Source organism: Chiloscyllium plagiosum, chromosome 4 (assembly GCF_004010195.1).
Source record: "Chiloscyllium plagiosum isolate BGI_BamShark_2017 chromosome 4, ASM401019v2, whole genome shotgun sequence".
Taxonomy (NCBI): domain Eukaryota; kingdom Metazoa; phylum Chordata; class Chondrichthyes; order Orectolobiformes; family Hemiscylliidae; genus Chiloscyllium; species Chiloscyllium plagiosum.
The window spans coordinates 32,554,486-32,567,632 of NC_057713.1; the positions used below are offsets into that span (position 1 = coordinate 32,554,486).

Genomic DNA, 13,147 nt, shown 5'->3' on the forward strand with positions numbered 1-13,147 from the left:
TCAATAGGAGGTATCTGTAAAAGGATGGTGCTGGAAAGCAGGTTGAAACTTTGAGACATATTTTGTATTAAGATGTTTCTTGTTTTCATATTTTTGGATATCTCTAAAATAAGAGCATTTTCATGAGGTTTAATGCATGGATTGAGCATTAAAAATATATTTGAAAGTTTCTAAATCTTTCTGGGAGTAGAAGATATAACACTGGATCATTTGAAATCTTTGACTGCTAAATATACCTGCTAACCTAGAGAGTTAGCAGACATAGTGGAAGTATAAATAAAAGCAAGGTCTCAAATGGATGAAATGCGGAAAGTAATTAACCAGCATTAAAATTAAAAGGAAGGAAACTTGAACCTGATGGGTGATTGCTAGAACTAGCTAAGAATCAGCTGGAAACGAAAGAAAGGCTCCACAAATATCCCCATCCTCAATGTCGGAAAAGCCCAGCACATCAGTGCAAAAGATTAGGCTGAAGTATTCATGATAACCTTCGGCCAGAAGTGCTGAGTGGATGATTCATCTCAGCTTTGTTCAGAGGACCCCAGCATTACAGATACTCATCTTCAGCCAATTCGATCCACTCCACATTATAACAAGAAACAGTCAGAGACACTGGAAACTGCAAAGGCTATGGGCGCTTACAATTTTCCTGTAATAGTACTGAAGACTTATGCTTTAGAACTTGCCGCTCCGGTAGCCAAGCCTTTCCAATACAGTTACAACACTGGTATCTATCCAACAATGTGGAAAATTGCCCAGGTACTTCCTATACATAAAAAGCAGAACAAGTACAACCCAGCCAATTACCACCCCATCAGTGTATTCTCGGTCATCAGTAAAGCGATGGAAGGTGTCATCAAAAGTGCTATGAAACTGCAATAACCTGCTCAGTGACGCCCAGTGTGGGTTCTTCCAGGGGCACTCAGCTTCTGACCTCATTACAAAATTGGGTCAAACATGGACAAAACAGCTGAATTCCAGATGAAGGTGACAGCCCTTGACAGCAAGGCTTCTTTCGACCAAATGTATCATCAAAGAGTCCTAGCAAAATTGGAATCAATGTGTATCGGGGGTAAACTCTCTTCTGGTTGAAGTCATATCTGGCATATAGCGAGATGGGCGTGGCTGTTAGAGTGCAGTCATTTCAGACCCAGGTCATCTCTGCAGGAGTTCCTCAGGGTAATGAACGAAGCCCAGCTATCTTCAGCTGCTTCATCAATGGCTTTCCCTCGACCATAAGGTCAGAAATGAGGATGTTCGCCAATAATTGTACAATGTTCAGCACATTTGTGAGTCCATGTGCAAATGCAACAAAATTTGGACAATATTCAGTCTTGGGATGACAAGTGGCAAGTAACATTCACGCCATACAGATGCAAGGCAATGAACATCATGAATAAGAGACAATCTAACCACTGCCACTTGACATTCAATGGTTTTACCATTGCTGAATCCCCAAATATTAATATCCTGGTGGGGGGTACCATTGACCAGAAATTCAAATGGATTTGTCATATAAACAGTAGAACGTTCCAAAGTGCTTCACACAAATGTCAGAAAGCAACATTTGACACCAGGGAACTGAGGATATGAGGCAGGTGACTAAAGGCTTGATCAAAGTATGATGGCTTGAGGAACATCTTAAAGGAAGAGAGGAGGAATAAATGAGTTTAGGAGGGAGTTCCAGAGCTCTGGGACCAGGCAGCTCAAGGTATGACTACCAACGGGGGAACAACAGAAATTGGACGGTGCTCAAGAGGCTGAATTGGAGGATCACAGAGATCTCGGAGAGTTGGAGATGCGAGAGATTAGAGACATTGACAGATTACAGCAGCCACAGGAGGCTATTGATATAGGGTGAGTTGTAGAGGATTACAGAGGCTGGAAGAGTTGCAGAGGCTGGAGGAAGTTACAAAGAAAGGGAAGGTTGTAGGGGCTGAAGAAGGTTTTAGAGATAGGGAGGAGGAGTGTAGGGGCTGGAGGAAGTGACAGAGATAGCTAGGAATGGAGGGGCTAGAAATGGCTACAGAGACAGGGTGGATGGCAGGGGCTGGAGGAGGTGACAGAGATACAGAAGGTTGTAGGGGCTGGAGGGGTTTACAGAGATAGAGATGTGGTAAAATCACAGACAGATTTGGAAATGGGGATGAGAACTTTTAAAATTGAGAATGAAGAAGAACAAAAGATGCATGGGGTTACAGGAAACTGGTATTAGACTAGGTAGTGCGTGTGGAGATAAACACAGGTTCAATGAGCCAAATAGCCTCTGGTGTTGTCTATGATTTTAAAGGAAAGGTTTATTGGTTTTCAATGAGAAATGCACTTTCTCTTTTTGAACCTTGACATTCCCTCAATAGTATTGTGTACAATTCTGGTCTCTTTCCTATCGGAAGAATGTTGGAAAACTTTAAAGTGTTCAAAAAAGATTTACAAGGATGTTACCAGGGTTAGAGAATTTGAGCTATAGGGAGAGGCTGAATAGGCTGGGGCTGTTTTCCCTGGAGCGTCAGAGGCTGAGGGCTGGCCTTATAGAGATTTATAAAATCATGACGGCCATGGATAGGATAAATAGACAAGGTCTTTTCCCTAGTGAGGGAGTCCAGAACTAGAGGGCATAGGTTTAGGGTGAGAGGAGAAAGATATAAAAGGGACCTAAGAGGCAACATTTTCACGCAGAGGGTGGTACGTGTCTGGAATGAGCTGCCAGAGGAAGTGGTGGAGGCTGGTACAACATTTAAAAGGCATCTGCATGGGTACTTGAATAGGAAGGGTTTAGAGGAATATGGGCTGTGTACTGGCAAATGGGACTAGATTAGATTGGGATATCTGGGCGGCATGGACGGGTTGGATGGATAGGTCTGTTTCTGTGCTGTACATCTCTATGACTATAACTATATAAACACGGTGGCGACAAAAGTAGGTCTGAGGCTAGGAATACTGTGGCAAATATCTCACTTCATGATTCCCCAAAACCTTTCCAACATCCACATGGTGCCAGCCAGGAGTGTGATGGAATACTCCCCACTCGCCTGGATGTGTGCAGCTCCAACAACCCTCATGAAGCTTGACACCATCCAGACAAAGCAGCCCACTTAATTGGCACTACATCCACAAGCATCCACTCCCTCCACCACCAAAGCTTCGTAACAGCAATGTGTACTATTTACAAGATGCACTGTAGAAACTCAAAGACACCTTCCAAACCCATGACCCTAGATGATCAAGGGGCGCACATACATGGGAACACCACCACCTTCAAGTCCTCCTCCAAGCTACTCACCATCCTGCCTCAGAAATATATCGCCACCCCTTCACTATTGCTGGGGCAAAGTCCTGAAATTCCTTCTCTAATGGCATTGTGGTTAACGTACAGCAGCAGCTCAAGAAGGCAGCTCACATCATCTTCTCAAGGACAGCTAGGGATGGGTAATAAATGCTGGCCAGCCAGCAACACCCACATTCCATAAATGAATAAAAAATGTTTTCAACTTTGTTAACATTAACTGGGATCATCATGATATAAAAGGATTACCTGTGATGGAGTTTATAAAGTGAATCCAGAGCAGCGTTTTGTGCCAGTATGTAGGTAATTCTAATAGAGATGGGGCAGTGCGAGACTTAATCATAGGGAAAGAAATCAAGTGATCGAAGTTTCAGTGGGTGAGCATTTTGCAGATTTTTAAAATATTTTTTACAATCAACCTGTTCAGAGATGTTATTATTAGGGACAATACCACTGCACCATAAGAGGGTCCCTTTGGAGACAGTGACAGTAATCTACAAGTTTCAAAGTCATTATGGATAAGGTTAGTGCAGAAGTTTAGCGCTTAAATCTGGGGCAAGGCCAATTTCAATATCATTAGACAGGATGTGGAAAACACAGACCAGGGTGCAGTATTGGCAGGTAAGTCTACATTTAGAAAGTGGGAGTCTATTAAAAGTAGCACTGTATAGTGAGAATTCAGATCAGCAAGCTTCTCTAAGAGTGAAGGGCAAAAGCAGCAAGTCCAAGATCACAAGGGTTATCAAGAGTTTGCTAAAGGAAAAGAAGGAAGCATATGTAAGGTACAATGCATTAAAACAGGGAAGGCCCTTCAAAAGCATAGGGATTATGGGGAACGATCAAAAAAGAAATTGGGAGGGCAAAATACCTTTTGCAGATAACATTAAAGGAATGGCATCGAGGCATTTTATAAGTATAATAAGAGTAAGAGGTTTACCAGGAAAAGTGTAGGGTCTATTAGAGACCGAAGGGGTAATCTGTGCATGGAGCCAGAGGATATGGGTGAAGTATTGAATAAATATTTGTCACCTGCATTCAAAGGTGAGAGACATTGTAGCTGAAGATTTCAGTTGGGATGGCAAGATTCTAAACCATGTTAAGACTAACAAGGGGGAGTCATTAGATATCTTAGCAGGCATTATCGTGCATAAATTCCAGAGGATTGATAAGATATATCCCAAGCTGCAATGGGTTGCAAGGGATATGCTGGGGCTCTGATAGAGGTATTTAATACTTCTCTGACCACAGGTGAAGTGCCAGATGACTGGGAGATAGCTAGTGTGGTTCCTTTGTGCAAGAAGGGCAGGAAGGATAGGCCGTGTAATTACAGAAAGTTAGAGTGATGTTAGTGCCAGAGAAATTATGGAAAGAATTCTGAGAGACAGGATTAATCAACAAAGATCTTGTCTAACAAAATTGATTGAGTTTTTTTGAAAAGGTGACTGAACATATTGAGGGTTGTGCAGTTGATGTGGTTTCTACTAAACTCAGTAAGGGCTTTGACAAGGTCCCACTTGAAAGGCTGTTCCAAAAGATAACAACCCATGGCATTCAATGTAAGTTGTCAAACTGGATCCAAAACTGGATTGCAAAAAGGAGGCAAAGGGTGCTGGTGGATGGCTGTTTTCGTAATTGTGACCAACAGTGCACAGGGATTGGTGCTGGGATGCTCACTGTTTGTTATGTAGGTTAATGACTTGCATGTGAACGTAGAAGGTATGATTAGTAAGTTTGCAGAAGACATGAAAATTGGTGATATTGTTGACAGTGAAGAGGATGCTCACAGGCTACAGTGTGATATTGATCAGCTGGTAAGTTGGGAAAAGCAATGGCATTGGGAAGTTAATCCTGATAAGTGTGAGGTAATGCATTTTGGGAGGTCTAATAAGGGAGGGATACACACAATGAAAGGTAACCCCAGAATATAATGAAGAACAAAGGGACCTTAGTGCACAAGTCCATAGGTCCCTGAAGGTGTCAGCATAAGTAGTGCATTGAAGAAGGCATACAGGATATGTGCTTTCATTAGACGGGACATAAAATATAGGAGCAAGGAAGTCATTTTACAACTTTATAAAATATTGGATAGGCCACAGATGAATTACTGTATGCAGTTCTGTTCATCACATTATCGGAAGGGCCTGACCGCACTGCATAGAGTACAGAGGAGATTCACCAAGATGTTGCCTGGGTTGAAAAGTCTTAGTTATGAGGAGAGACTGGATAGGCTGACTTCATTTTCCTTGGAGCAGAAGAGGCTGAAAGGGAATCAGATTGAGGAGTACAAAATTATGAGATGCATATACAGAGAAGATCATGAGAATTTTTTCACCATGGCAACGTGAGTAAGACCAGAGGGCACATGTTTAAGATGAGGAGTAAATGGTTTAGAAGAGTTCTGAGAAAACATATTTTCACTCAGGGGTGGAGGCAGGTACTTCAGCAGATGTAAGAAGCATCTGGATAAGTATTTAAAATGCCAGGGCATGGTAGGCTATGGACAAAGTGCAAGTAAATGGAATGAGTGTACTTTTGATGTCTGTCGGTCAGCATAGACATGGTGGGCCAATGGCCCTGTTTCTATGTTGGATGACTCTCTGACTTTATGAGGCAAAATATTTAAGCTGATGAATGTCAGAGTGCCTTTGACAACTAGATAGCTGTGCTGACAACTACACTGGTTTTAGAAGCACGAAACCATGAGAAGCCATTCAAACAGGCGCCCCTGCTATAATCTCCCCTACCTCACTCAACAGACTGGGCTGCATTTCACCAGGCCCTGAAGCTTTATCTACTTTTATTTCTGCCAGACTACACTGGCACCACCCCCCACCTTTTCCTCTGCTACATCAATGATTGTATTGGCGCTACCTCGTGCTCCCACGAGGAAGTTGAACAGTTCATCCACTTTACTAACACCTTCCACCCCGACCTCATATTTACCTGGACCATCTCAGACTCCTCCCTCCCCTTCTTAGACCTCTCCATTTCTATCTCAGGCGACCGACTCAATACAGACATTTACTACAAACCGATTGACTCCCACAGCTAGATTACACCTCCTCCCACCCTGCCCTCTATAAAAACGCCATTCCCATATTCCCAATTCCTTCCCCTCCGCCGCATCTGCTCCCAGGAGGACCAATTCCACTACCGAACAACCCAAATGACCTCCTTCTTCAAAGACCGCAATTTCCCCTCCGACGTGGTCGACGATGCTCTCCACCGCATCTCCTCCACATCCCACACCTCCGCCCTTGAACCCTGCCCCTCCAATCACCACCAGGACAGAATCCCACTGGTCCTCACCTACCACCCCACCAACCTTTGGATCCATCGTATCACCGTCCGTCATTTCCGCCACCTCCAAACAGACCCCACCACCAGGATATATTTCCCTCCCACCCCTTTCTGCGTTCTGCAAAGACCATTCCCTCCGTGACTACCTGGTCAGGTCCACGCCCCCATACAACCCACCCTCCCATCTTGGCAGCTTCCTCTGCCACCGCAAGAATTGCAAAACCTGTGCCCACACCTCCTCCCTCACCTCTATCCAAGGCCCTAAAGGAGCCTTCCACATCCATCAAAGTTTTACCTGCACATCCACCAATACCATTTATTCTATCCGTTGCTCCCAATGCAGTCTCCTCTACATTGGGGAGACTGGACGCCTCCAAGCAGAGCGCTTTAGGGAACATCTCCGGGACACCCGCACTAATCAACAATACTGCCCTGTGGCCCAACGTTTCAGCTCCCCCTCCCACTCTGCCAAGGACATGGAGGTCCTGGGCCTCCTTCACTGCCGCTCCCTCCTCCCCCAAATTCCTTCCCCCCTACCTTTTATCTCAGCCCACTTGGCCCACCAGCCTCATTCCTGAAGAAGGACTTATGCCCGAAACGTCGATTCTCCTGCTCCTCAGATGCTGCCTGGCCTGCTGTGTTTTTCCAGCACCACATTTTTCAACTCTGGTCTCCAGCATCTGCAGTCCTCACTTTCTCCTTTCTGACAGACTACTCAAACTCCTATGCTACTTTCTTTAATCTCCTCCAGTCCTGAAATCCTTTAAAATATCTATGTTCATCTAATTCAAATTACCTCCGATTTTAATTATTCTACCATTGGAGATTGTTCCTTCTGTTGCTTAGACCCTACTCTTTGGAATTTTGTCCTTGCAAATCTCTCCACCTCTATACCTCCATTTCAACTTTTCAGTCCTTAAAACCTTCCTCATTAAGAAAGATACAAGGAGTATGCAAAGGGATATCGAGAGATTTAGTGGGTGAGTAAAAAGAAATTGGTAGGTGGACTATAATGTGTGAAAATATGACTTTTCTAATTTGGCAGGAAGAATAGAAAAGTAAATTATTACTTAAACAGAGAATGAGGAAAACTGCAGGACATAGGTGTCTTTGTAAATGAATCCCAAAAAAAAAGCACCAACTTGAACAGGTAAATATAAGCATTTGGTATTATTTAAAATTGCACTTAAATGGCAAACACATCTTATGCTTCAAATAGAAGAACAAAACTAGAGGGGAAACCCCAAAGAAACAGGTCTTCAAAGCTCCAAATTCCAAATCCAAATTTCCAGCTCCATTCCCACCCTGTACCCTGGAATCCTACAAGTGGGATTGACAGAGCAACTGTCAATCGCCAGAGACCTGTTCTGCAAACTTTCCAGAGAAGGAGCCAAGTTACACAAAGTAAATGTTATCCTTCTGTTTCTCGGCTGAGGATAGACAGAGATGCTCTTTCAGGACAGATGAGGAAAGTCTGAAGTTCTGCTGGCCACTTTCAGTCACCTAAACCTCACCTAATAGCATCCCAGTTGGATGCCTCTTTGTATCTGTTTAGACAGGACTTGAAAGTGGTATCAGTAGTTAATATTAGCAGAGCTGCCTGAAGAGATACCCAGACAGCTATCTCATACGCTTCCTGCCAGAAACTTTAATCAACCCCTTTTGGAAAGAGCTTGCAGCTTTCCAAAGTTCACAACGTAAATTATATCTTCTACGTAAGGCACTGTCTAGGGGCCTTCGCAATCTCACATGTGCTCAAAACAACTTCCACAGTGGTTTCAAGCATAAAAATACATGAATCTCCGCATATCCATTCAAATAATCTGGAGAAATCAAGCTATTAACTTGACATGAAGTTACACTCTATTCTGCACTCAATTTATTGGTAGTTAACTTGCACATTGTATATTATGTATAGAAAGTAAACAGCTGTAAATCTAATAGAAGGAATCATTAAATTTCACTTGTATGAACAATCACAAATCACTCCAGGATTGTCCTTGTGGTTTGTAGTATAACTATTTCTGCTCATGTTGATCAGAGACCTCAGTCTGACTGCCTAACCAGCTTGTAATTCAAATCCAGTATTTGCTTTCAACTGCAAGGGTTACTTTGACTTTCCACAATGATGTAGAAAGGTGATAGTAAATCAGCACTCTATCTTGTACCTCTCCTGATTTTATTTCCATCATTAGCTAAATATTAATATATCCAACATTAGTCAGTTAATAAAGACATCAAGAAGCTGAGTCCTACAGTCTAAAGTTCCACATTAAATTCTCATCCAAGTAATGGTGGCAACATGAGATGCTAACATTTGTTTCAGTCTCCTTGTCAAGGGGCCTGCATCTGTCAGTGTCCTCAGTCAGTATTACATCATATGAGGAAGAGGTAGCACTGAGGTAATGTCATGGATTACTAATCCATAGGCTCTGTGGATGTATGATACTCAGGATCAGATCCCATAAAAGTAGCCGGTGTAATTTAAATTCAATTAATACATCCGGTTTATGAAGCTAGTGGCAGTCATGCAAGACACCATGAAACTCCTAATTATTCTAATAAGAACCCATCATATTCACTCATATCCTTTTTAAGGAAAGAAATCTTCTCTCCCTACCTGGTCTAGCCAGACATGGGGGCGGCAAGGTAATCGACTTGTAACTACCCTTTCAAATGGCCTAGCAAACCACAGGCAATTTGGGATGGATGATAAAAATTGACCCTGTTAGTGACATCCACATCCCTGGACGCTACTGGAAAGTACACAACTCTTGGTATCAGACAAGACCAGGGTCACTTCAGCAAATCACCTTTTTAGGCAGAGCATGATATAAAGTGACTTCGCTTCAAGGGAGGGTCACTGATTCAGTACAGGGGTCAACATCCTAATGGAGTGGAGATTCACAAATATAGCCTGAAACATTCAGACTACTAACTGTTCCCATTTAAGAGACTGTTATATATCAATTATTATCATTCAGGAAATTCATACAAAAACAGCCATGACATAGAAGAAATCATGGAAGGGAAAAGGTCTGATGGTCATGAAAGTTCATATCTTCTAGACATAAAAAAAATTCACTAAAGTCAATAGAATTGAAGTTCTGAGAGATGTACTAAAAACAATTAATCTGATTAGTCAAAATGACCCCCAGAAATTAGGTTCTATCACAATCCTGTGAATAGAGAAGAAGGTCATATCAGAATACAATGAGTGGCAGTTGGGGTTTAATTTAGGTAATGTGAGGTGTGTTTTGGTAAGGGAAACCAGGATAGAATTTATACAGTTCGTGGTAGGGCCCTGGGAGTGTTGCCAAACAAAGACCTATGGGTGAAAGTGCATTATTCCTTGAAAGTGGAGTCAAAGGTAGTCAAAGGGAAGAAGGTGTGTACTGATCAGCATACTATTCAGGATTGTCATGCTGCATCTGCAGCGGACATTGGTGGGGCTGTTTTCAGAATACTGAGTTCAATTCTGGTCTCCCTGCTATAGAAAGAATGTTGTTAAACTTGAAAGGGTTCACAAAAGATTTACAAGGATGTTGGAGGACTTGGGTTATAAGGAGTGATTTAAAAGGAACCTGAGGGACAACGTTTTCACAAGAGGGTGGCACGTGCATGGACCAAATTGTCTAAGGAAATGGTGGAGGCGGGTACGAATACAACAATTAAAAGACATCTGGATGGGTATATGAATAGGAAGGTTTTATAGAGATATTGGCCAAATGCTGGCAAATGGGACTAGATTAATTTAGGATACCTGGTTGACGCGAATGAGTTGGACCAAAGGATTTGTTTCCGTGCTGTATAAGTCTGAGTCTATCTCATTTAAGTTTACATTGAACTATAAAAACATGCAATGCATATTATGTTTGCTCATTCACAATTTTAGATGTGATATTATTACATCAAATTTTTAAAATTACAAACAAAACAAGAACATGAAAATTATGTAGCACTTTTCAGGCTGCCAAACTGCCTCCGGGCATGGGGGGAGAAATGGATGCTGAGTAAAAGTCAACACGGGGAGGACCAAAAACACAGTCAGAGGCATGTTTTCAGGAAATGGAGAGGAGGAACAGTGTCAAGAGAAAGTTCTTCCACGTGAAACAAAGTATATCATTGAAAGCACAAACACCAGAAAACAAGTAGTAAAATATGGGGCTTTTATTTTCCGAAGTAACATCACAATGTCAGAAATACAAATAAGATTGTCAGTCCCTAAAGCCTGCTCTACATGTTACTACCAACCCCCAAGTATATTTACCCATGTTTGTTCTATAATCTTTAATATTCTTCCCCAACAAAAATCTGTCCATCTCAGAGTAGAAAGCTTCAGTTGCCCCGGTTACAGCTATTTGGGGGTTCCACTCCCACCCCCCCGCAAAAAATGACGACTAACCTTTGAAACAAAATGGGGCTGTTTGTTTCAAAATGCAAGAAATCTAAGTTGCATGTTTACGGGTACATTACTTTCAAGGTAGTTTAGTAAGATGGTGACACCTGAGCTTTGGGGAACCGAACAAGAAGCAGAACAGCAGCAAGTTTGTTACCCACACCAAGAATCGCTAATTATCCTTCAAGGCAGTCTGCGCACCCCCATGCCCACAAAGTCAGCAGCCTACTTTCCAATTATTTAACAGTCAGATTATTCGCACCTTTAATTTCACTCACAGTTATTAGCAAGTGTTCAATAAAATGTTTAATAATGACATCATAATTAATCCCATAGTTGGCACACAGTTGAAGAAAATAGGGACACAATTAATGTTTGTTAGGAGAGGCGAAGACATCAAAGTAATGTCACTAGTAATCCAGATACCCACACAATACCCGAGGGACCCGGGTTCCAAACAAGAAAGCGGAAGCGATTAAATAAACTACAGGAATGCACAGAGAACAGCAATATCCATAAATAGGTTGCACGCACCATAAGGTAAAATTAGAAATGTCTTTTACAATTGCGCAATAACTACATGTAGATTGTTGACGTAATATTAAAGCAGGAATGTGATTAGGAAATATCTCTCAATTTATCAAACGGGATTGTTATGCTCTCTAATATCAAACTCCTCTAGTATCAAAGTGCTACATATCAAACACACAAATGCATAACTTTTCTTTCCATCTATATAACATTACAGCACATATGCCCACTTCAACACAACACATTCGACAATGATGTCGTCTCTCCAAAATCGCTCTCTGTCAGTAAGATTTATTTCAAAAGGACATGGCTTGCATACTACGCATATAGTTTGGGAACGGGGTGCAACCTTAAACAATTTCCTTAAACATATATATATAGGTATATCTAAGTTTAAAGAAATGCATCAAAATGCAAGATCAATTTTAAAGAGTTATTTGTTAAGAAGTTAAAAACATGATAGATTGCAATGTAGCAATGCGAGTCGATGCTTCGTTACTTCCTGCAAAACAGAAACAGCTCGACAATTCTGCAACATTTTACAGCCACACAGAAAAAGTAGCACTGTTTTCACTTCAACATGTTTCCACTTGAAGATTAATTACGTGTCTGGTAGAAAAACTTTAGAAAAACATCAAAAAGCAAAATTTACCTCAAAATATTCAGCTCAAATTGATCGTTGCATTTTCTGCAAAGAGGTTTGGTTTCTCTCTCTCTCTCTTTCTCACTTACTCACGTCCGCAGTGTCTTCCTCTTTATTCGGGCTTTTTTTGGGTGTCGTAGTTAAGATACAGGAACTAGTTCGACTAGTGCTAGCACGAACTGAGGGGGTGGGGGATTCTCTCCTGTTCTGGGGAACAGCTGAGAGCCCCGCCAACCCAGCCCACCCTCGACCCAAGGTGACAGATGCAACTCTACCCAAACGAGGGGAAGAGAGAGAATAAATGAAAAGGTTTTTTTTTGTTCCTCTAACTGTTGGGTTTCTTTCTTTGCAAAATAGTTGCGGAATCCACTCGCCCACCAACTCTTCCAAGCTTGATTACTTCATTCCCTGCAGTCTCCAAACTTTCTCTGCGTTTCCCCTGTGTTCTGATTCGTGCTTTCTCTCTTCTCTTCAGTATTTTCCGTGTGAAAGTTCAGTCTGCTGCGTCAATGCAACATGAGCAGCAAGAAACCATGACGTGGCGCACACCGCCCCATCCTTCTGCATTTGGCATTGCTCATACACTGGAGTACACACCGCTAACACACTAGACAAGAGGCATCAGTCCCATCCCGAGTGTCCCTGGGACTTCCTCAGGAGTCCTACAGCCTGGCATATACCAGGAACAGCAATTCCTGCAGGAAGCCCCATTCCTTCTCCCAAGGCAAAGAGAAACGAGAAATATGAATTGACCCCACCTCCAGTGCCTCACCCCGAGAACACGTTCCAAAGGAAGGTTTAAGGATAAAATATGGATAGCAGTAGGTTAGCAATCAGTTTCTGATCTTGTTTAACATTCTAAACCTTGTTAAACATTCTAAACCTGTTTCAACCAGGGGGCCAAGGAAATGTTTTAAAGGGGTCAGCGACTTGGTCACCTGGAAACCTGTGGCTAAAACCTGGGACATGAAATCATCTGTGTAAAGGCAGC

General features: G+C 42.3%; 1 protein-coding gene across 3 annotated transcripts in view; it reads right to left on the minus strand.

Moving 5' to 3' along the window:
• map3k22 (mitogen-activated protein kinase kinase kinase 22) overlaps nucleotides 1-12,804 on the minus strand; it is a 120,810-nt gene extending 108,006 nt beyond the window's left edge. The window contains exon 1 of one of the 3 annotated variants that reach the window (XM_043687909.1): nucleotides 12,166-12,804. The gene's annotated coding sequence lies outside the window, so the exon portion shown is untranslated. The remainder of the gene's footprint in view (nucleotides 1-12,165) is intronic. The other 2 variants (XM_043687908.1, XM_043687907.1) reach the window with 2 other exon arrangements.
• Between the last annotated feature and the right edge of the window lie 343 nt (nucleotides 12,805-13,147).